Below are 22,203 nucleotides of genomic sequence, written 5' to 3' on the forward strand. Positions count from 1 at the left end.
ATGAAACTTTTTTTTTATTTCGGATGACCGCAGGTACATCCTTAATGCATGATCTAAAGTGATGATATCAATGGCTCGAAATACAGACCTTCCATAAGTGATGCTTGTGACAAGTTTCCGAAAGAACACCTCTCATATGGGTTGGCTCATTTAATTCAGACACATCACAGGCCATCGCTGTTGGGATTTCGTCATATGAAGGGCATGACATAACAACACCTCACGACTATAGATACTGCTCCCATTTGTCTTTTTCGCTTTGCATGCCTTTCCATTGTACGCTGAAGGTGATAGAGATCTTAATTGAAACTCTATTTATTGTTTGGTCGTATCTTTCTCAAGTCGCTGGTCAAGATTCAAAGTGAGTCTTATTTCTGGTCTTTCCTATCGAAACAAGATATCTTGAGTGTTTGACATTTATGGCTTTAACCCCAAACCGTTAAGCCTAAAACGGTAGTGTCCTCATTAGAATGATAAATGGTAACTTGCCATGTACCTTGGGTGTGGTCTGAGAAGGGAACACAGTTGATCGGGCAGTTCGTGCAGCCCAGCTTCCTTGACGTCAGGCCCACGCCCTTCCTCGAGGGAAACCCTTACACGCACCGTCGTCAGACAATCCTCGAAAAATCTTCTGCCAGCAGCGGTCGTGGCTTTCACCAGCAAAAAAGGAGGATGTTATGTGCCCGTTGTTCGTAAAGGTGTGCCTTCCTTAGGTCTAGATACAGCGTTGATTTTAGATTGACGAGTGAAGTGTATGAAGATAGAAGAAACATGGGTAAGTCTGTGGGATTGTTCCTTAAATTCCTTAGCAGAATAAGCAAAAATCTCTCTTGTCTCGCTCTTTCCCCTAACAGACCTGCTAGGAATATAAATTAGAAAACTGATGGAGCCAGCGCAATTACGTTAGAAAGCTATTTTAATTAGAGTATATTTCGTTATAGAGAAAGCTGGAGTTAATACTACAAATTTGCTTTTAATTTCCATACTCAAATTAGTTTCGATTGTCTCGTCTGAGTTTCTCTTTTATCTTCTCTCTGTCCGTCTGGATAGAGATATGGATATCACTTTATCAACTGTCGAGGGATTCGTACCCATTAAAAAATGAAATGCGATTTGAGCCGCGTGATTATATCATTTCCATATTTAGTTTATTATAATGTCCAAGACAAACTAGATAATTGTCGTGTTTAATTCACTATTTGTTGCACTGCCAGGAGCACACCTGGAGGCACGAATGGGAAACAGATATACAGCGTGTTATGTAAAGTAGTCAGTCAGCTGTTTGGTAGCTTTGGGTTGATGGCAGGGGCATGAAGGCCAACTGTGCTAGAGCAGAGGGAAGAACAAGGGAACTGTTGTAGTCAAGGGAACTAGTCGTAAGGACCTCCCCACAATACACCCACACTTTATATGAATTCACATATTTATCAAGAACATTCCCCGAAAAATAATTTAGCAAACCCAAGGAACGATTTTTTACTATCTTACTGTTTCGGGGTTTCTACTTCACTTTTTTTTTTTTCACTTCTATCTTCGATTTTTAACTGTTCTGTCTAGGTTTGCAGTGTAATACAAGAGTTCATTTTTTACCTAGCCGTATGGCGCCAAAAAGTTAAGGTCACTGCCACCTAAAGAAAGATAAGAAACAAGGCAGGAAGTAGTCGAACTTCTAGCAACTAAAGCCTACTCACCAATGAGGTCTGTGATAATGAATTGAATTTAGATAAGCGTGTGATATGTGGACCTCTTGGGACTTTTATAGTTTACCACTTAGCGGCGCATGTCATAAAGAAAGTGAGGTATGCAACGGGCATCGACTTCAGCTGCAAGATGGGAATTTGGAAATTCAAAATTTCTCCATAACAATAATAATTGTTTTGGTTGTGTTGCAGATTTGATTACTAGTGGGAGTTTAGTTAATTTATGCTTCTAATATAATTCTAATTGCAAGGTTCTGTTTCTTAAATTGGTTTAATGAGCATAACGCTGGAAATATATGGAAACGATGGTCAGATTACCTGTAGTTTTTTTTGTTATAGTAAAACCAATATGCTTGGATATATATTAAATAACCCTATATTTTTAGACAAGAGAGTCAAAAAATGTAAGTAATCCTTAGATTTCACATTTTTGTCCTGTGTACGGCTTTAGATTTTGTCCATTATAGTTTCAATATAATAATATTTCATAAAAACATTTTCACTGGCATAATTTCCAAACAGTTTAAGTTTTTAAACTTTTATTTTTAATTCTACGCCTGATTTCGAATTGTTCTCTGTCTGGGTTCCTGTTTCGCCGGATGGAAAACCAATTTCCAGAAGAAAACAGTTATTGTAGTAGGGTTTCAGGCGCATCAGCGACTAAGGTCATATTGCTCCGTGTATGCTGTGGTCGATTTTCGGTTTTCTAGTCGAAAAACCCGAGTTTCCGGAAGAACAAACCACGCTGCCCTTGCCTCAGACCTTAACTCAGTCATGCTTTGAAAAAAGTCCATAAAAATTCTTCGCGTTATTGATGTATTTCAAACTCGGGACTTTCCTACCCGGTGTGCGAGGGAAGGGGGGACGCGATGATTATAACCACTGTGCTTCTCGTGAATACCCCCATTTAAGTGCTGGTACATAATTAATAATAAATAAAATCATGGTATAGAACTCCACTCTCAGTAATGGGGGAAGGAATAAGTACTAAAGCGCAACTCATGAATTCAAAACAAATCAAAACTAAAATTTTGAAAGTCCCTCATCCCACAGCTAAAATTTTGGTTACAGGTCTACTCTGATAGCACTGTTGGAATAAGGAATCGTTAATGTAACGTAATTATTTAGCTTTCGTATCAGTATTCTATTCTTATGTATGTGTCTTTTGCTTTAAAAAGCCTTATTTTATTACTATTGATTACGCATGATCTCTCTCTCTCTCTCTCTCTCTCAACTCTCTTAAAAACGAGATCAAAGAATTGGTACATGACAGCAATTATACGCCACATAGCCTATTTTCGGCCTTTCGGAATTTTGTTTCGATTCGATTAGTTGGTTGATTGTAACTGAAAAGCACTCCATGCTATCCAAAAGTGCTGCTGGGTTACGTTACATTTAATTTGGAACTATTGGCCCGACCAGTAGCATCGTACACTTATCATTGTAGGCCGAATATTTTTAAAAATACCGGTATATTTTTTTCTGTTTAGACTCCGGAACAGCCACATAGGGAGTTCACAAGATAGAGAACACAAAAGCATCAGTGTATTTAGCAGTCATGCGATCTATAACCACGGTCAACTCAAACAAATGCACTACTGTACCCTTGAGTTTAACCATTCGGCGGGGTTGACCGGATATTCCATCAATGTATCCATCAGGTTGGTTATTAGGAGCATTAGCAACTAAGGCCACATTACTCCGTGTATGCTGTCTATAAAAAAATGCGTATTTTCTGTTTCGTTAGACGAGAAACCCGAGTTTCCGGGAGAAAAAAAAACATGCTACCCTCGCCAGAGACCGACTAACTCAGTCACGTTGTGAAAAGGCTCAAAAAATTCCTCTCATCATCGATGGTACACGAACCCAGGTCTTTTCCACCCGTTGTGGGGAGCACGATGATTATATCAACTGTGCTAACCACGAAGGCATATCCATCAGGTGAAAGAACGGATGGCATATTCTGTATCATGTCTATGGTAGTTATAATCACTATTCTCCCACAACTGGTGGAGAAAGCTTGAATCAATATGGTCAAAGCCAGATATAATATGGTGACACCTCACGGCTTTAGCTGCAGCACTTAACACACATCTAAGGCACAGTGCAGGACTCAGGTGCGACCATGAGGCCTGCAGTTATTCTTATGGCACGTTACCGAGAGGCCACCATATTCCCTATAGTAACACTGTAAGCAACTCTGCAGTGCAATTCCTTCCTATACCATGCAGACAGGCAAAAATTTCAGAATGTTAATTGAATACTCAAATTCAAAATAAACCAGAAATAATAATAACTAATAGATAAATAAAACTTCAAGGGAAAGCTTAACTGGGACTGCTTTTGTGGCGCAGTGAATTTGTTTTCCATCCGTTGGAAAGGGTTCAGTTCTAAGGTAGCTCTTGGGTAACTTTTAGGAGTGCCGCGGCTAGAGGGGTGTGTGATAAGGTTCAAGGCAACAACGGGCACGAGGAGTCAATATACCACGGTGTGTATTCTGTGGTAGGTTTACTTTTTTGCTGGCGGAAAAATCCTAGATTCTGGGTAGATGAAACTGTCCAGACGAAAAAGAAGCACCAAGGCAGGTAACCCACAAAGCCCTAGCTGTTTTTAAATTAAGTGTATTCTGTAGTCGGCTTGAGCGATTCCCCTCCCTCGCAAGATTTTGTCTTTTTTTTTTTTTTTTTTTTTTTTTATGTAAACCCCAAACACGAGAGGTATTAGAACCTATAGTACTTAGTACCGTGCTTGGGTTGGAGGTTGAGAAGACAAAAGAAGATATTTGAAAGAGGCAGTCCTCTCATTTGAGAGGGGAGGATGGTCATGACAGTAACATGGTGTGTCAGCGGGAGCAGAGACGCTTGCCGACGGCAATGAGTCTTAAATGCGAGCCGTCCCCAGAGCACGATTCTATGTTGAATAATATATGGTACTGTGTATAGGGTATTGGCTAGGTGGCGAAGGTCAGTGAGTTACTGAATTATGTGCTCCTAAAAATACTCAAATACCTAAGTTAACCTGAAAGGATCATAAATGAACTGCATATTGACAGAGAGCTTATGAGAAGTGGAATCTGGATATAGTGTCTACTAATGGAATCCTGAACAGGTAATATGTCTAATCTTGATTTTAAGCATTCATACTTCGCGTAATAGTTGAAAGGAACGGTTGGTTTATAGCGATTCAGTGCAGCGGAACATAGCAATATTCTGCTTAAGGCAATACGGCACTTAAGCTCTGAACAAGGTCAAGCGGTGACAAAGTTAGGGATTAAAACCTCCCCCATTTCCACCTGCATGTTTCATAGGCTAGTCATCGAACGATAGAAGTGCCCTATCTTGTTGTACTAAAGACTACCTGCCTCGAAATTACTGAAATTCCAGCCCCCATTTGCATTTCATAATGACAGATTTCAGCGCATCAGCCGTGCCGCTTACTTGCTGCATATGTCTGACCAATGATGACTTCATAATTAAATGCGTTACTTGTCACAAAAACTATTGCAATAAGCCTGATTGTACTTCTGTAGATATTAAGAAATTAAACAAAACTAGAAAACGCAAGTTTGAATGTAACGCCTGTAGGCAACAAACAGGGAAAAATAATGAAGAATTACCTAATGAAGTCATTTGTGAAGATTCTTGCACAGAACAGATTAATGACCTTGAACAAGCAACAAAAGAAATCCTCTCGCAGACTGACCTTGGAAATGGCATCTTGGGCCATCCTGAAGGATCAATTTTTGAAACCTTGGGATGCGATATTTGCCCGGAAGACTGCGAGCACTCTGAAGGGGGTTTCGCTAGACAGAGGAGCAATCATAGCCCGGATGAAAGGCAGGAAGAGAACCGTAAAGAATATGTCTCGCGTACGGAATTAAAGGATATCCTTGCAGACTGCATCAGCCCCTTTTCGATGCAGGCTGTGGAATACGCTGAAAACCTCGCGAGCAATTTCATCCCTGTACATAAAATGCTACAGGAACTGCAGGAATAGAATTTTCTTCTCAAAGAACAAAACAGTAAAATATTGCACACCCTTAAACGACTGGAGGAAAAGCTAGGATGCTTTGAATCCGTCCTCGTTGCACAAGGTGGCTCAACGGCTCCCGTAACCGACGAAACTTGCTATGCGAGGCAGAGCTACCCAAAGAAAAGTAGAAGTGATATGCATGGTTTGTACAGGAGGACAGAAAGCATTGAAAATCACAAACAGAAGACAAGAAAAGAATTGAATTCGGGGGAAAACATATCAGAAAGAATTGCAAAACTACAAGACAGCCAAATAATATGTGAATCTCAAGCCCAGCCGCGAACTGTCTGTTTGCAGCAGGACCTCGCAAGCAATAGCACCAAACCCAGTGAAACTTTAGGGGCAGCACAAGGAAATGGCTCCACACATTCCACTAGGAAAAGTCGAAACCAAAATAAAGAAGCCTCAGAAATATTAGGACAACAGGAATCAACTGAAATGATTGGAGCATGCATGTATTCCAAGAGTACGAACTCCAGAATTACATCTTCCCCCTCAAATCATGTTCCTGCAAACCCACTCACTTATGCGCACATCACTATGCTACCTAAAAAGCATAACACTTTTGAGGGTAGAAAAACCCGCCCATCCCAAAATTTCATGCCTACTCTCGCCGAGGACAGCCGACGACGTAATCCAGTTCACAGAGAAAGTATTAACGTGTCTTCCTGTAACACACCTGAAACAAACAAACGGTTTTCTGAAATGTACAACATTACTTCCGTTGCAACCAGAGAGCAAATTTTTGTATCAAGGCTGGGACCCACAACACAGCCCAGAAACATTAAAGCCATGTGTGAGGGCGAACATGGGATAACTGTGGAAGTCAAGCAAGTGAAAACACGACACCCAGCTTACTCCTCCTTTATAATCTCTTGTCCACCAGATAAAGCAACTCGCCTACAAGACGTAAGCGCCTGGCCAGTAGGTACCTTAGTCAAGCCCTACAGAGACAGATGGGCCAGACCACTGGTTAAAAATGATGCAAGGAATCGGGCTCAATAGCAATCAAGAAAACTACCCCCAGCTGGGGATGCAGAACATCACATCCACCTGTTTGCACAAAACGTGAGGAGCATCTCAAATAAGCTCCACACCCTACAAACGATGATGATGTACGAGGACCTGGATTTCATTTGCCTAATCGAAACCTGGTTGGGAAATGGAAAACAGTTAGATCGGCTAACTGCGGTAGCAAACTGCAAATGTGTGGGAACCGGAAGAACAGATAGGCGAGGAGGGGGAGTTATAATTTGCTATCAAAATAAATACCAGCCTATAAGAGAACGAAAAACCAATTCAAATAATTTTGAAGGGATTTGCGTTACCTTTTCAAAAGAGCACGTGAAAATACAGTTATGCATCATATACCTCCCACCTGAGCACACAAAGGAGACAAGAAACGAACTCTATGCTTGGCTTGCTACAAATCTAAAGCCATCAGTCGACACAATAATAGCGGGAGATTTTAATTTGCCTCTTCCGAAACACAGGGAGGCCAAGAAAGAGCTGGATGCGACATTGGGTGCATTGCACTTAACGCAGCTTCCGACACCAGTGACAAGGGGAATGCAGCAACTTGACCTGTTGTATCATAGTTCCTTAGACATAAGGCTAGCGCAAAACTGCATAAAATTTAAGTCGGACCACAATCCCATTGAAATTGAAGCAGCACTGAAGATACACAAATACATGCAGGGTAACCACACGAACTGGGAAAAGCAAAGTAAGTATCTTTTCTCCGTGAAGTATATTAATGCAGAGGTCATTCTCAGTCACCTGACTAGTTACAACTGGAATGACCTGCAAGAAAAGCCAGTAGACGAAGCTTTAGAAATGATCACTAAAAAGCTATACCAAACAGCATTGGAAGGAGCAGCAAAAGAAATCAAAATATCTGAGAGAACAAAAGAATGGTTTAACCCACAACTGAAAGCAAGTTCCTCAGGAAGCAAAAACTGTATAGAAAATGGCAAAGAACGGGTCATCCTGCCGATCACATTCGTTATAAGAAAGAAAGAGCACATTTCATCAAAGCAAAACGACAGGCACACTGCAGTGTTGTTCATAATAAACTAAAAAGAGCAAAAAGAATTACTAGCAATAGAAATAGCACAGAGAATATGACCGAATGCATTTTCAAGGAATGGGCTTATAACACTTTTAGTAACCTGCATGGACTGAATCAAATTGAGAACACTGATAATGGTAACAAAATTTTTGAATTCCTGAAAGATTTAACCAAGCGAAACCATTCGGCAATAGAGGAACCAAGAAGACCTCCTTTGAGTGAAATACAAATCACCAAAGAGAGCGTAATGAAATCAATCAACGATCTGCCCAATAAGGCCACTGTTGGACCAGACAAATTTCCAATGTTCATCCTTAAAATAAGTAGCCCATTTATAATAGATCTATTACTGCACATCTATCAGGAAATCATTAGGTCAGGAGCTTTCCCGCAAGCCTGGAAAAATTACATTGTAACCCCAATACCAAAGATTAAACACCCAAAATTGGCTAAGGATTACAGACCAATTTCTGTCAGTTGCACCCTACAGAAGGTATTCGAAAAAGCACTGCTTCCCACCATCAATCAACACTGCTTCAGCCATAGACCACCACATTTGCACTCAGTTATTTCCGGTAGATCAACAATAACAAACTTACTGGAAACCCTTTTTCGCGTGCAGAAAGCACTAAATGAGAAAAAGCAAATCGATATTATTTTTTTGGATATCTCCGCAGCCTACGACAACGTCTCAATTCCAGCGCTCATTGCGATTTTGAAGAATTATTTTAATGTAAGAGGAAATTTGTTAACTATAATAACCAGCCTGCTAGAACATAGAAAACTTATTGTTAAGCACCAAAAGCTACAATCTTGCTTTACCATCTCGCGAGGAGTGCCACAAGGGGGAGTTCTTTCGGCTACTCTCTTCGCGGCCGCCCTGGAGCCGTTTCTTGTACGGTACTACAATTTTATAACATATGCTGACGATGTAAAATTCTTCATCACTTCCAAAGACCATGAATCAGCAGAAGGTATTTGTCAGATGGCAAATAGCACAATCAGAGAATTTGAGAGCTACCTGGATTGCATCGGGCTCCGTATTAATGCGCAGAAGTCTGCCCAAATGACCATAACTTGCAAGCAGAATAAAAATGACATCTCGATCTCTGTGAACGGGTCTAATGTGGTAAAAGTGCACTCTCACCTGGACCTGGGTCTTAAGTGGGATGACAGACTCACCTTTGCTCAACACTTCGCCCATATGAAGACAAAAATATTCGCCGCTTTATGGGCTACCAGACAGGAACTGGTAGGAATTAGGGATCCTCAGCTAGCGACCAAGTACATTTTAATGTGTGTCCTGCCAATTGCAATGTATGCCTCGCAAATCTGGTCTTCAGCTCCAGATTCACATTATAAGTCCGTCCTTGGGATCGAGTACTGGTTCTTGCGATGGCTTAACAGAGTTGCTGGCCACCCTTTTACTATCTCAAGGGCCATTCTCTACTCAAACCTTAACATCACACCCTGGATGCAGCGGACAATTAACAGGAACATACACACTCTCGCACAAATGCTCACAGGCAGAGTGAATGCTCCAGTCCTGGATAATATTCTAGTCAAACCGCGTGCCACTGCTAGACGTGGCGGAGAAGTAAATAATCCACTGTGTTCAGTCCTGAACAATCTTAGTAGCCTGCAAAGATTCTTCCCATCAAATGCAGCGAAAATATTTAACTCACTACACATAGATGCCGAAAAACTGTGTGAGGATGCAACATACCGGAAAGAGATCTTCCAGGATTCGTATAGACTTACCAAAATATGAATCGGCTGCAAAGTACCAAAGAATTTAGAGTAAAAGAGAAACTTTCTGCTTTAAGAACAATAATAATTTGTTGACTGTAAAAATATACCTTCTGTAACAGTTAAGTTAATATGTAATTTATAGATGGAATTATTAGTGAATTGTAAATATATCAGTTGTATAATGTATGTACAGAATCATCAATGTGTAAATACTATATATATTAAACATAAAATGTGTATATAATATTTCGGGACGAGACTACGTGTTCAGTATATGTAACCCACTGCACGTAGTATCTCGTACCCTGATATGTACTTAGCACCCTCCTGGCACTTTGCCGTCCCGGGGTGGTTTCCTTATGGAAATAAACGGATAATAATAATAATAATAAAAAAATAATATTTGTTGACATTGGACTTGAACTTCTGTAGACTGTAATTTTCAGGAAATACGTATGAAGGAAGGTTGTTCCAGAAAACGGCAGTTCAATGAATAAACGAGGAAGATGAAAAGTTGGTTCTGTGAGTTTGAAGTTGGACAGTAAATGGATGTTGGCTGGTGGCGGCACGTGTTGGGACTGTTTTGAAAGAGAGAGCGGGAATTATAGAAGCCAATTCAGAAGAACAGTGCCCATGGAAGTATCTGTAGAAGAGGCATGCAGCAGAAACAGTACGTCTATGAGAAAGCGAGTGGAGAGACTCTGTTAGAGAAGAATCATTAATTAACCTAACTGCGCTCTTCTGAATGGAATCAAGAAGCCTGAGAGAGGTTTTGGGGGCAACACCCCAGATGTGGGAACAATATTCCATGGAAGGGCGGATTTGCGATTTATACAGAGTGAGCAGCTGTTTGGAAGAAAAGTAACGCCGACAGCGAAAGAGAAAACCAAGTTTTTTGGATGCAGAGGAAGCAATATTTGTAATGTGCTTGTGCCAAGAGAGATTAGAAGTCAGGGTAATCCCCAAAAGAGATATATCATTTTTCCTAGAAATCGGAATGTCGCTAAAGATAAGCATAGGAGCAGAAGAATCCTTTTTGCGAGATATAAGACAAGACTGAGTTTTAGAAGGATTGAAATCAACTAAGTTGTCCTTGCCCCACTGGAGAATTGCCTAAGATCGGCATTTAAGGAATTGGTAGCAGATTTTCGAGAAATTGAAGCTGATTGAGCAGGACAAGGTTTCTCAAAATGGAAAGTGGAATGCAATGTGCTATCATCGACAAAACTATGGATAGGATTTCCAGTCAATGGAAGAAGGTCATTAATATACAAGAGGAAAATGGTGGGGGAAAGAACTGAACCTTGGGGGACACCGGCATTAGTGGAGAAGTTAGAAGACAGAGAGCCATCTATGATCACCCTCAGTGAGCGATCACAGAGAAAACTGGATAACCAATTAATAAAAACAGTTGGCAAACCATAAGATGGAAGCTTTTTTAGAAGACCTTTATGCCCACCACGATCGAAAGCCTTTGAGATGTCAAGAGAAACTACTTGTGTTTCCCCGAACCTTTCCATTGAATTAGTCCATGAATGGGTAACATAAGCAAGAATATCACCAGTGGATCGACACTGACGGAATCCATACTGGCGATCGTTGATCAGACGAAAGGTTTCTAGGTAGTTTAAGAGTTGGCGGTTAATTGATTTCTCCATTACTTTAGAAAGAGTAGAAATAATTGCAATGGGACGATAATTGGATGGGAGGGATTTGTCACCCTTTTTAGGAACTGGCTGGATATGAGCAAATTTCCAAGCAGAAGGAAAAACACCTTCGGAATAAGAAAGTGAAAAAAGGCGGCAAAGAATAGGAGTAAGTTCAGGAGCACAGGTTTTGAGAACAAGTGGAGAAATACCATCGGGACTTAGAGCTTTCTTAGCATCAAGATTCGTCAAAATCCTTCAGACATCCTTTTGACGGAAGACCACAGGAGGCATTGAATGGAGCGTGTTGGGAATGGTGGGAGGTGTTTTACAAGATCATTAATACATGAGTTGGAAGAAAAATGGGATGCTAGCAGGTCAGCTTTATCCTTGGTTGAAGTGGCAACAAAACCATCTGGTTTGGACAGAGGTGGAAGCAGAGATGGGCAAAAGTTGCGGCCAATAGCTTTGGCAAGAGACCAGAATGCGCGGCTACCATTAGGGCAAGAAGCAAGTTATCTACTCTTAGCCTGTTCAAACTCTAGTTTGGACTGATTAATAACTGCTCTACAATTGTTGCGAGCTTTGGTGAGGCAGAAAACGAAACTGAAGAATTAGAAACAAGCCAATTACTATATGCAACATTCTTCTCTTGAACAGCCTTAGCACATTTATGGGAAAACCAAGGTTTAGATAGAGGACGAGATTTTAAAGTGGAGTGTGGGATAAAGGATTCCATTCCTGCAAGAATAATTTCACTGACACGATCTGAGCAAACGTTGACATCAGAAGTTTTGAAACAGTAATCTGACCAAGGAAAAGATGAAAAGAAGTCTCGCAGGTCATCCCATTTTGCATTCTTGCAATGCCAAACAACACGAGGTTGGGAATAGCCATTACATAGAGGTTGCATTGAAGAAGAGACAATCACCAAGTTGTGATTTGAAGTGCCTAAAGGACCTCTCACTTCGACCGTGTACTTAGTAGGGTTGTTTGTGAGAAAAAGATCAAGCGTATTGGCTGTATGATTAGGATTATCCGGTATTCTTGTAGGTCGGTGTGACTAGAAAACGGAAGCCAGCTGGAGTTGTGAACATTAAAATCACCAAGGAAAATTACCTCACTGTTAGGAAGGTTGGACTGGAGAAAGTCAAGTTGCAAAGAGAAGAAGTCAAAGAGCTCCAAGTGATTAGTGGAGTTGGGAGAACGGTAGAGACAACAGATGAATTTGACACAATGAGGTAGAGAGATTTTAAGCCAGAGAAGATCGAAAAGAGGAGATTCCAAATTACCAAGTATCTGACAGGGAACATCGGAACGGACATATACAAAAGTACCACCTTTGAGGCTAAAGAAAGGATAATTTGAGGCGAAAGGATAATACAGCGAATAATTTGGGCATCTGAGATGAGCAGTCGTTGAATCAACCGATAACTGAGATTCTGTCTGAAAAAGTACATGGGGTTTGGCAGACTGCAAGTGGAAATGGACATCGTTGAGATTAGAATTGAGACCACGTATATTTGTGAAATGAATTAGGAAGTGCTTGGGAGGTTTAGATCTTTTCGCTGATAAGCTTGCTCTATTAGTGTGACAATTCATGGTGTATTCAATAGTAAGAAAAAGTGGGTGGGACATGCTGTACGAAGTAATGAAATTTTTGGATATGGCGTACATAGGTTAAGAATATACCCAGATCCTTGACATAACATGGCCTCGACAATGCTCCCCGCATACACACTACTCGGACTCCCTCCAGTCACTATCTGGCAGAGTAGAGGTAACAAGATTATACACTAGCTAATCCGTAAGCCTCCTAGAGAGTTACCAATAGGTTCGGTCCGGTGTACTAACTAGCGGCCGGCCTGCGAACACCGTTTTAGAGCTGTACCCTCGAAATGTAAGGAATATTGGATCTCGCCACGATGTTCATCATAACCTCAAAAGTCATCAATCATACTGCATGATGGAAGAGATAGGGAAGAGTTGAATGGTTACCATTGCTATCCTTTCATACCGTCCACAGACGGTATGAAAGAATAGCAATGGTAACCACTCTGCTATTTGCGAGTGGCCTATTCAGATCTGAATCTTGCTGATCACTGAAGAAAAATAATGGGCCTAAAAAAAAAAAAAAAATACAGCGACGGGTTAGTCGGTCTCTAGTGGAGGTCCACAGTTTTTTCAAGCATTGTCCTTCAAGTTTTTTCATCCACAAACAGATAAACCCATTTTGGAAAACGTGGCGTTCACGTGCATGAAATATTGTCATACCCTGGGCTGAATTTCCTTGAAGTTAATCAAAAACAATTCGACCCACAATTTAGGGAAAAGATTTATGTTAGAATCCAGTTAGTGAGGGGAGGAACTTTTCTTCTGAGCTTTTTAAAAACTAATTAACTCACTCTCTGGAAAACTTTCATGTACGTTTCAACTTTCATACCACAGAACTCGGCTACTTTCCAACCATAAAACAGTCATTCCACTCGGGAACTCAGCAGTGTAAAAGAAATAAAACAACTAGCCATTTTTAAGATTTCAATAAAGCGAATAGTTACAACCCAAACTCTTCTAGCTGTATAACCGTTCTGGAATATCAATTGAAATAAATAAAAATAAAAGAGGTTTGATTGATCGAAAAATATCTCTGACAGTCTTATTTACAAGAATTCTGGCACCAATCAATTGGCAAAGCCTATAAAAAAATAAAAAGGCAATGACGCCAGTGTCTTTCTTACTGCGCTTGGTCTGTGAACGCAAACATCATTATGCACTAGGACTGGAAAAACTATGGATAAACACGAATAGGTGGTAATGAAATCATTTAAATTTGGTGGTAGTAAACAAGGGCGTTCTACGTAATTTTATTAACAAATTTCTGCATTACTATTCGAAAGGCGTATGCGAAACTTGATTTCTCGATAACAAACGTTCAAAACAGTCTTCAAGTCTATATGGCGCAGTGATCTGTAGTCCCATTTTGAATTATGGCTGTATATGCGCAAACCACTTTACTTGCTACGTTTTTTACCTTTTCTAATTAAATAAAGATGTTGCAGTATTTGAGTGCGCTTGCAAGGGCCGCCATAATTTTATTATATACAGGGTTTCCCAAAAGTCACTATCTATTTGGCTAAATAAGATGAATTACATAAAAATGTCCAAATTATATGATTATACGCATATTTTTCTACAAAATATAGGTATTTACATTGGTCCGCAATATATTATTATTTATTAATTATTATTTTTTCTTTCCAGACCCAAGTATAAGTATCATTGCCATTAAAACATTTCTTTGAAATTCGCTTTATTTAGCCTAACAGATAGTGATTTTTGGGACACTATTTTCTCTTATAGTTTTGTTTATTCCGATGACTCGATTTGGTCTTTATCTCCAATTTAGTCACCAATGAATTCCTTACACGATCGTAAATTTCCCTTAACCATCTACAATAATTAGTTTCTTTTTTCAAGGTTTGATTTACTGGTTTAAGTTTCTGCCTGCCTCTTATATTTCTGATCTGACTTGAATCAAAGGCAACGTGATGGAAACAGGAATAAATATAATATTCTTTTCCCTTTTTACCAGAGCTATACTAATTCCAAAACGTTTAATGTATTTTATTAGAGAGAAACTGGCCCTCATTAATGATTTTTGTTCTTTACCAGTGATATTATGAATATCACTGGTAAAGAACAAAATTTATCTGGCGTACCAGATAAATTGCTATATCTGGTACGCCATCAACCAGAGGTATGGTTACATTTCAGTACATATAAAAGGTTACGATAAAGGTATAATATAATACAATGAGCAATGAAAATCAAATTTACAGTTTAACAAAAGGTTAAAGTGAAAAAGATTCCTGGATGACTGCTTGTGGCAGGGTTTCACATTCTCCAGATAAAGTTGCGGATGCTATTGAAGCAATGTTAGGTGGGTGGGATAACTACTAGTCTGGGGGGTCACGGACATAATTTAACAGTAACCGTAAGCAGAAGCGAAATTTATTCTAGCAGTGCCTTTTTGCAATTTATGCAAATTGCTTTTTGAAGAAAGCAATTTGAAGAATGCTTCTCATTAAACAATTGCGTTGTTTCATGAGAAGAATCGGACGAAAAATGATGAAAACAATAGGCCCTTTACGCATATATGCTAACCCCCCTCCTCCTAAAAACGGCTTTTCCAGTAATAGCAGATCACGCTCTCGTACGAAGCATTATTCACCTTTACATCAAATTGCCCAGTATTGCACTACTTGAAACAAATAAGATAGGTCTATGCCATTACTGCAAAATCTATTTCTGTAATGTCATGGGTCTTCCATAAGGGGAACTTATCTCCTTAAAAACGCGTTGTCTTGACGTAATAATACTTCAAATATATAGCACTTCCACATCGAGAAAGTCAATTGCTGTGTGAAGTAGTGCAATGTCGATGCAAATCACTGTATTACACTAATATAAACCTTGGTGAGTACACCAAGAACAGGAAAAGGGAATACATCCAACTGTCATTAGGTTGACAGCATTGGTGAATCAACCGCTCTGTATCATCTGGCTGCTAGTCTCAGGAGGACACATGAATTGTTGAGGAGGCTTCCATCCTGCAGTCGGTTGATAATGGCTGCAGTTTACTTTTTACTTTGTATGCACACCAGTCAAAATATACGCATGCAGTTAAAAAGTTATGTATGTAGCAAACAAAAGAATTTTTTAAGCCATTTTCAACAGGAGTATTTTAAATGGGTAAAATATTTATTAAAGCAAATGGAAACATTTTTCACAACTAAACAATTTTGAAATTCTAAACCGTAAAATTTGACATACAATTCTAAGATTTACGTTAAATACGCAAAAAAAAGGTTGTGCTGATATCAGCTGAAACAAAGAAGTTACGGTGAAGTTTGAACTCCTGTGGTCCTTTGCCATAGTGGAATACAAACTAAATATTTTTATACGAACTTTCTGTAACACCCTCTTATGCACAGGTTTATAATAAATTTATTACAATGGTTAGGAAATGACAATGAATGGTTAATATCAATAAAGATAAAATTACACACACACAGGATGATCAAGAAATTTGGAGACTAAACTAATATTTGGGAAATGGAGCTTATCGGCTATGCGGATGGACCTCCTTCGAATTAGTCGCCTTTGACACAGATTCCTACACTCTTACAACTTTGGAAACATTTCTGATAGGCTTCTTTTGAAATGTCACCTTTCATGGGGGCTTTAAGCTTGGGGGAAAATCATAGGAGGCTAAATCTGGTAAATATCGTGGACGGGGAACCACAGTGATGGAGTGTTCTCAAGAAACTTTTGAATGGAAAGCGCTGTGTAGGGAAACTGTCATGATGCAAGCGCCAATTCTCTGAAACCCAGTTTTCTAGCCGTTTTCTCCGAATAGCAATCACTGTAGAACTTTTCTGTACTATTCCTGATTCACTGTTGGATTATGCGGGACAAATCATAATGAACAATGCCCTGTGAGTCCAAAAATAAGATAAGCATGATCTTCACATCTTATCGAGATTTGCTTGCTTTCTTGAGCTTTGGTGAAGACAGAGTCTTCCATTGAGATGATTTCGCTTTTGCTCCCGGATCACACACAGATATACACCCAGGATTTTTCAAGGGTAAACTAACGTTGGGAAAAACAAAGTGCGAATCAGCAGATCACACATTTACGAAGATCCTGACATGCGAGAACTCGCTGCTCTCTGTGATCGTCACTTAAGGTAGAAGGCACAAAGTCGGCCGAAACAGATAGTATTCCAATATAGTGTTAAAACTGACTGCCATGTCCCATAAGAAATACAGCGGGTGGAAAAGACCTGCGTTCTAATCCCGTAAATAACGGGGAAATTTTTGTGGTCTTTTTCAAAACAGGGCCAAGTTAGTTGGTCTCAAGAGAAGGCAAAATTGTTTTTTTCTCTCGGAAACTCGGGGTTTTCATCCACCAAAAAGCAAATCCACCAAAAAAGGCACGCTGTTTACAAACATAATATAAACAGCGCAATATGGTCTAAGCAACCGATGCGCCTAAAATACTGTAACAATAACCCAGGAGAAAAACCAGTTCACTGGTATTTCTTTATGGGTTGCCAGGTACATCCGAATAATATTAGCATATGTTTTGCTCTTGTCTCCTTTGCTTTCTTATTCTAATTTTTACAACCCACGACTTTCAGAGAAATCCAAGGCCGATTGGAGTACTATTTCTACCTTAACTTTGCCTAATTTAGTCTCAGGTTATCCTATACCCTCTTCTGACTGCCTTCTCACTATGTGTATATAATTTGAATATACTGGTCTGGTCTGGTATCTATTGGGCTAGTTTTATTCTCGCAGTAAGCTACTAAATTATTGATATTTTATTATTTTTTCTTACTAAAGACATCTGATTTATCTTTAGGCTGTGATTACTGGCAAATAGCTATCAGAAACAGGCAGCTTCTGCTGATTGCCATCGTGGGTAGTACAGTTGGTATAATAACCATTCTTCCCACACCAAGTGGAAAAGACCTGAGTTCAAATCCCGTCAATGACATGAGGAATTTTTATGTGATTTTTCCACAAGGTGGATGAGTTAGTCGGTCTCAGATGAGGGTAGCAAGGTTTTCCTCCCGAAAACTCAGATTTTTCGTCCGGCAAACCGACCACAGAACAGGCGCAATTTACAGACTATTATATACAATGCACTAAGGCCCAAGTTGAGGCCAAAAATCTTACAACCATTCTGCTAATTATTATTCGGCTGTATATTTCCTAAACTATCAAAAGCTTTTGATAATTTCACAGTGTTTGAGAGTGAGGCCTTCTTACTTAGTAGCACTTAGGTCTGATAGGATTTGGAAGGAAAGGGAATACGTCACCAGCTAACAATTTAATGTTGCTATTGTGCTTGCGAATTATATAAATATCAAATCCACTGGTATAAGAGTGTCATAACATATAAATTATATATGTATATTGATGTTTTTTATTTAAATGCATTAATGTTTAGACATTCAGACACTGTGATAGAAGAACTATCGTTATTGTAATGACTTTTAAATAATTTCAATGATTTTAGATCTGCGATATTTTGTTGTATTCTAATATAGCGTTTTCCAAACTATGGTGGTCTCTGGAACTTGACAATAACACAGCTTTTTCGGCGATAGGCAACAATCCTATTAATTTGATGGGAAATACAGGTATGCCAATTACAATATAACATCTACATGGTATTTAAAAATAGTTATTAATATATTTGCATGTATAGTTTAATATTTCGGTGGTCTGTTTCTCATATATAAAAGTGGTTCGTATCTCAAAAAAAAGATAGAGAAACACTGATCTACTATACAATTACAATACAGAATTGAATTTTAAACTTCAAAAATGTGTAAATTATTTCTATCTAAGCTTATTAAAGAGGCACAACTGGATTAGAAACAATTGCATTTATGATACCCGCAATTAAACAATTAGTCATTGACCTTTAAGGAGTGACTCAAGTCAAAATGGTCTCTTGAAACTTTTGAACAAATCAATTATCCGAAAATGATGAGCATATTTTCACTGATTACTACCAAAGTAACTCGCGTCGGTAGTGTGGTAAAGGAAGCAAGGAGTGCATTTGTGCAAATGAGCTTGAAGTGTGGAACTGAATGTCGAATTCTTTAGAGAATTCTCCAGTGATCACACAATTAAGAATTAATACCATCCTATTGAAGCCATAAACGGCATATCGTCAGGAAAACTCGTATTTTCATACAAACCTTTGATAAGGTGTATACAATAACCGTAAAATATAAGTAGACTACAAAACTAGAGAATAAAAATTCTCCGCTTAAAATGTATTTAGTCATCTTTGGAACCACGCCCTAAAATACTTCCTTTGGACCATTCCCAAAATCCGAAAATCTTTAAATACTGGAAGTAGGTCATCCAAAATCATTATGTGTTAACCAGCCAGCAAAGTTTCGTAATATTTTTAAAAATTTCATGTCTGCTATAGCATTCCTCTCTCCCCCATCCCCCCCTGAACTTATTGGGCTCCTAAGTATTACTGAAAGTAATTTTACATATATAAAGATCGATTTCACGTAACCACTACAGCTGCTCATATTTTAAAATGCCTAGTGGTTTTAATTTGTTCGTCAAAAATTCGGAAAAATTCACAACGAAGGTGCTTCGAAATTTTTGACAAACTGGTAATGGATATATTACTATATTACACTAGTAAAGACGTTAATGTATACGCAGGTTGTGATGCAGTGGTTTGACAAACCGTTTGATAAATTTGAAGGTGAATTTCAAGGATAAACATGACACGGAAATTAAAATCCTAACCAGATGTAAAAAAAAATTGTCAAAAAATCTTTAGAAATCTGGATGCATAAAATGATAACAATCCCATGCCTAAAAAGAAATAAGCAATTATTGGACCCGGACTTGGACCGGATTAATGTTGTCATTTATTTCAGAGAGTCACAATTCTGCTTGTTCCAGTAATTCCAAGTCAATTTACGGATGGAATTATTATAGACTTTTCCGTTGGTTTGCCACGTTAAGTGTAAAAACAAGTTTACGTGTTGTCCTATGTCAGTACAAACTTGTACGTGTTACGTAACGAACTCGCCTATTTATCTGAGAGATTCAATGATTAAAAGGCAAATTTCTCTCCCCCCCCATAATGGCTGGTTTAGAAGACCATTATGTTATTAAGTAGAAGGGGAAGGGTAGCTGCACGGTTCCTTCCTCTCGCTGGACACTCGAGTTTTTTATAATCCATCCACAAAACAGGCTGACCGACCCCAACCTAGTTTCTTTGCCAAAAATAAATTAAAGAAAAAAAAGCCTCCCATAATAGTCATAATTTTACTGTTATCTGCCTTAATAAAATAAAATAAAAAAAAAAAAAATTATACACACACACACACACACCGATGAGCCAAAACATTATGACCAGCGAGTCGTTATGCAAATCGAAGCAACTGCAGATGAACTACGACGCGTGCGCGGGTCGAGACACGGTATAAAAAATAACTGATACTGAGCTCCGTTAATCAGTATTACTCTTGTTCTTCAGATGGGAAAGGCAGTGGACTTAGGCGAGTTTGACAGAGGCCAAATTGTAATGGCCAGACGACTGGGTCAGAGCATATCCGAAACGACACGGCTGGTGGGCTGCCCACGGTCAGCCGTGGTGAGTACCTACCGAAAGCGGTCCGAGGAGGGGAAACCCAACGAACCACTGGCGAGATGTTGGACGACCACGGCTCATCGATGCTCGAGGTCAGCGAAGGCTCTCTCGGATGGTACGTGGAAAAAGAAGGGCGACTGTGGATAAATGGAATGCTGGTGACGGGAATAATGTGTCACAACACACAGTAAATAGAACCCTGCTGAAAATGGGGCTGCGTAGCAGCTCCGAATGCCCTTGCTAACCATGGTTCACTGGCGACAGCGCCTACAATGGGCACGCGAGCATCGAAACTAGACCTTAAGTGATTGGAAGAAGGTCGTCTGGTCCAATGGATCATGTTTCCTGTTGCACCATGTGGACGGTCGGGTACGTGTGCGTCGTTTACCTGGGGAAGTGATGGCACCTGGATGCACAGTGGGACGAAAACAAGCCGGTGGTGGCAGCGGTGTCATGTTTTGGGCGATGTTCTGCTGGGATACCCTGGGTCCAGTCATCCATGTGCTGGGCACTCTGACGTCTACCAACTACCTAAACATCATTGCTGACCAGGCACACCCTTTCGTGGCAATGGTCTTCCCCTCTGGCGGTGCCGTCTTTCGGTAGGATAATGTGTCATGCCACACCGCTCGGATTGTTCGAGACTAGTTCGCGGAACATGAGGAAGACTTGCAGGTATTGCCCTGATCTCCAAATTCCCCATCGAGCATCTGTGGTTTGTATTGGAACAGCAACTCCGATCTGCAGCGTCTGAACCTTACAGGAGTTAAAGGATCTGCTGGTTACTTGTTAGTACCAGCATATTTTATTAATTTAAAATATTATGCCCCAAACTAGAGCAGCAAAGCAGCGGGCACAAAGTGGCAGGAGTGCTGTGACTCGGGGAAGAACTGAGGGGGGCGATTCTCCAACGCATCACAGCCTAAAAAAATGTGCAACTTGTGAAATGTTTGCCGAACTCTCTGGAACGGAGCATGATATTACCATGGGGGATGTCTTTGTGTGTGCGCGATGTAAAGAGTGTAAAGAAATCAGGCGACAACTGAGCGTTGTTATGGGCCTATATAAGAGTTTGAAGGACAGGGTGGATGCCCTCGAAGGATCTAAATTGAGGGGCCCATCAAGCTCTCAGCTGCCCACATTAACGCCAGACCTTACACTTGGTCATCACGCAACACAGCGGCAACCCCCCAAGGCAGAATGCGCTGGTCCCACAGGAACTAGTAGTTGTTGGTGACTCTATTATCAGGGAAACGGGAAACATCCTTTGTAAAAAGGATAGGTGGAACAGGACCAGGGTATGTCTGCCAGGGGCAAAGGTTGATCACGTTGTAGAGCGGATATCATCTTTTAAGGGCACAAAAGGTGATATAGTTGTACAAGTTGGCACTAATGATATTAAGAGTGGGAGACCGCCGGAATTAATTAACAAGTACAGGTCACTGTTGAACAAAAGCCGAGAATTAGGGTTGAATTTGAAAATGTCTGCAATTCTGCCCAGACACGATAGGAGGGAGTATATGATGAGAGCCTTGTCGATCAATTCGGCCCTGGAAAGATTGTGCAAGGCTCAAGGGATAGAATTTTTTTCAGCCTGGTCTGTACTTGTTAACAGGAAAGACTGCTTCTACAGGGATGGGATACACTTAAATAGAAAGGGTGTAAGAATATTTGCTGATGCTATCGAGTCAGTGTAGGTGGGTCGGAAAACTGATAGCTTGGGGGGATACAAGGACTAATAGTTTAACAGTAGCCGCAGGCAGAGGTGAAGGTGATTCTTGCACAACTTCTATTAGA

General features: G+C 39.9%; 1 long non-coding RNA gene across 1 annotated transcript in view; it reads left to right on the forward strand.

The window, feature by feature from the left end:
- The first annotated feature begins 649 nt into the window (after nt 1–649).
- LOC150090987 (uncharacterized) overlaps nt 650–22,203 on the forward strand; it is a 98,643-nt gene continuing 77,089 nt past the window's right edge. The window contains exon 1 of the long non-coding RNA XR_016547364.1: nt 650–775. This is a non-coding gene — a long non-coding RNA (uncharacterized LOC150090987). The remainder of the gene's footprint in view (nt 776–22,203) is intronic.

This window comes from Mastigoproctus giganteus, chromosome 1 (assembly GCF_048544385.1).
Source record: "Mastigoproctus giganteus isolate SK-2022 chromosome 1, ASM4854438v1, whole genome shotgun sequence".
Lineage (NCBI taxonomy): Eukaryota > Metazoa > Arthropoda > Arachnida > Uropygi > Thelyphonidae > Mastigoproctus > Mastigoproctus giganteus.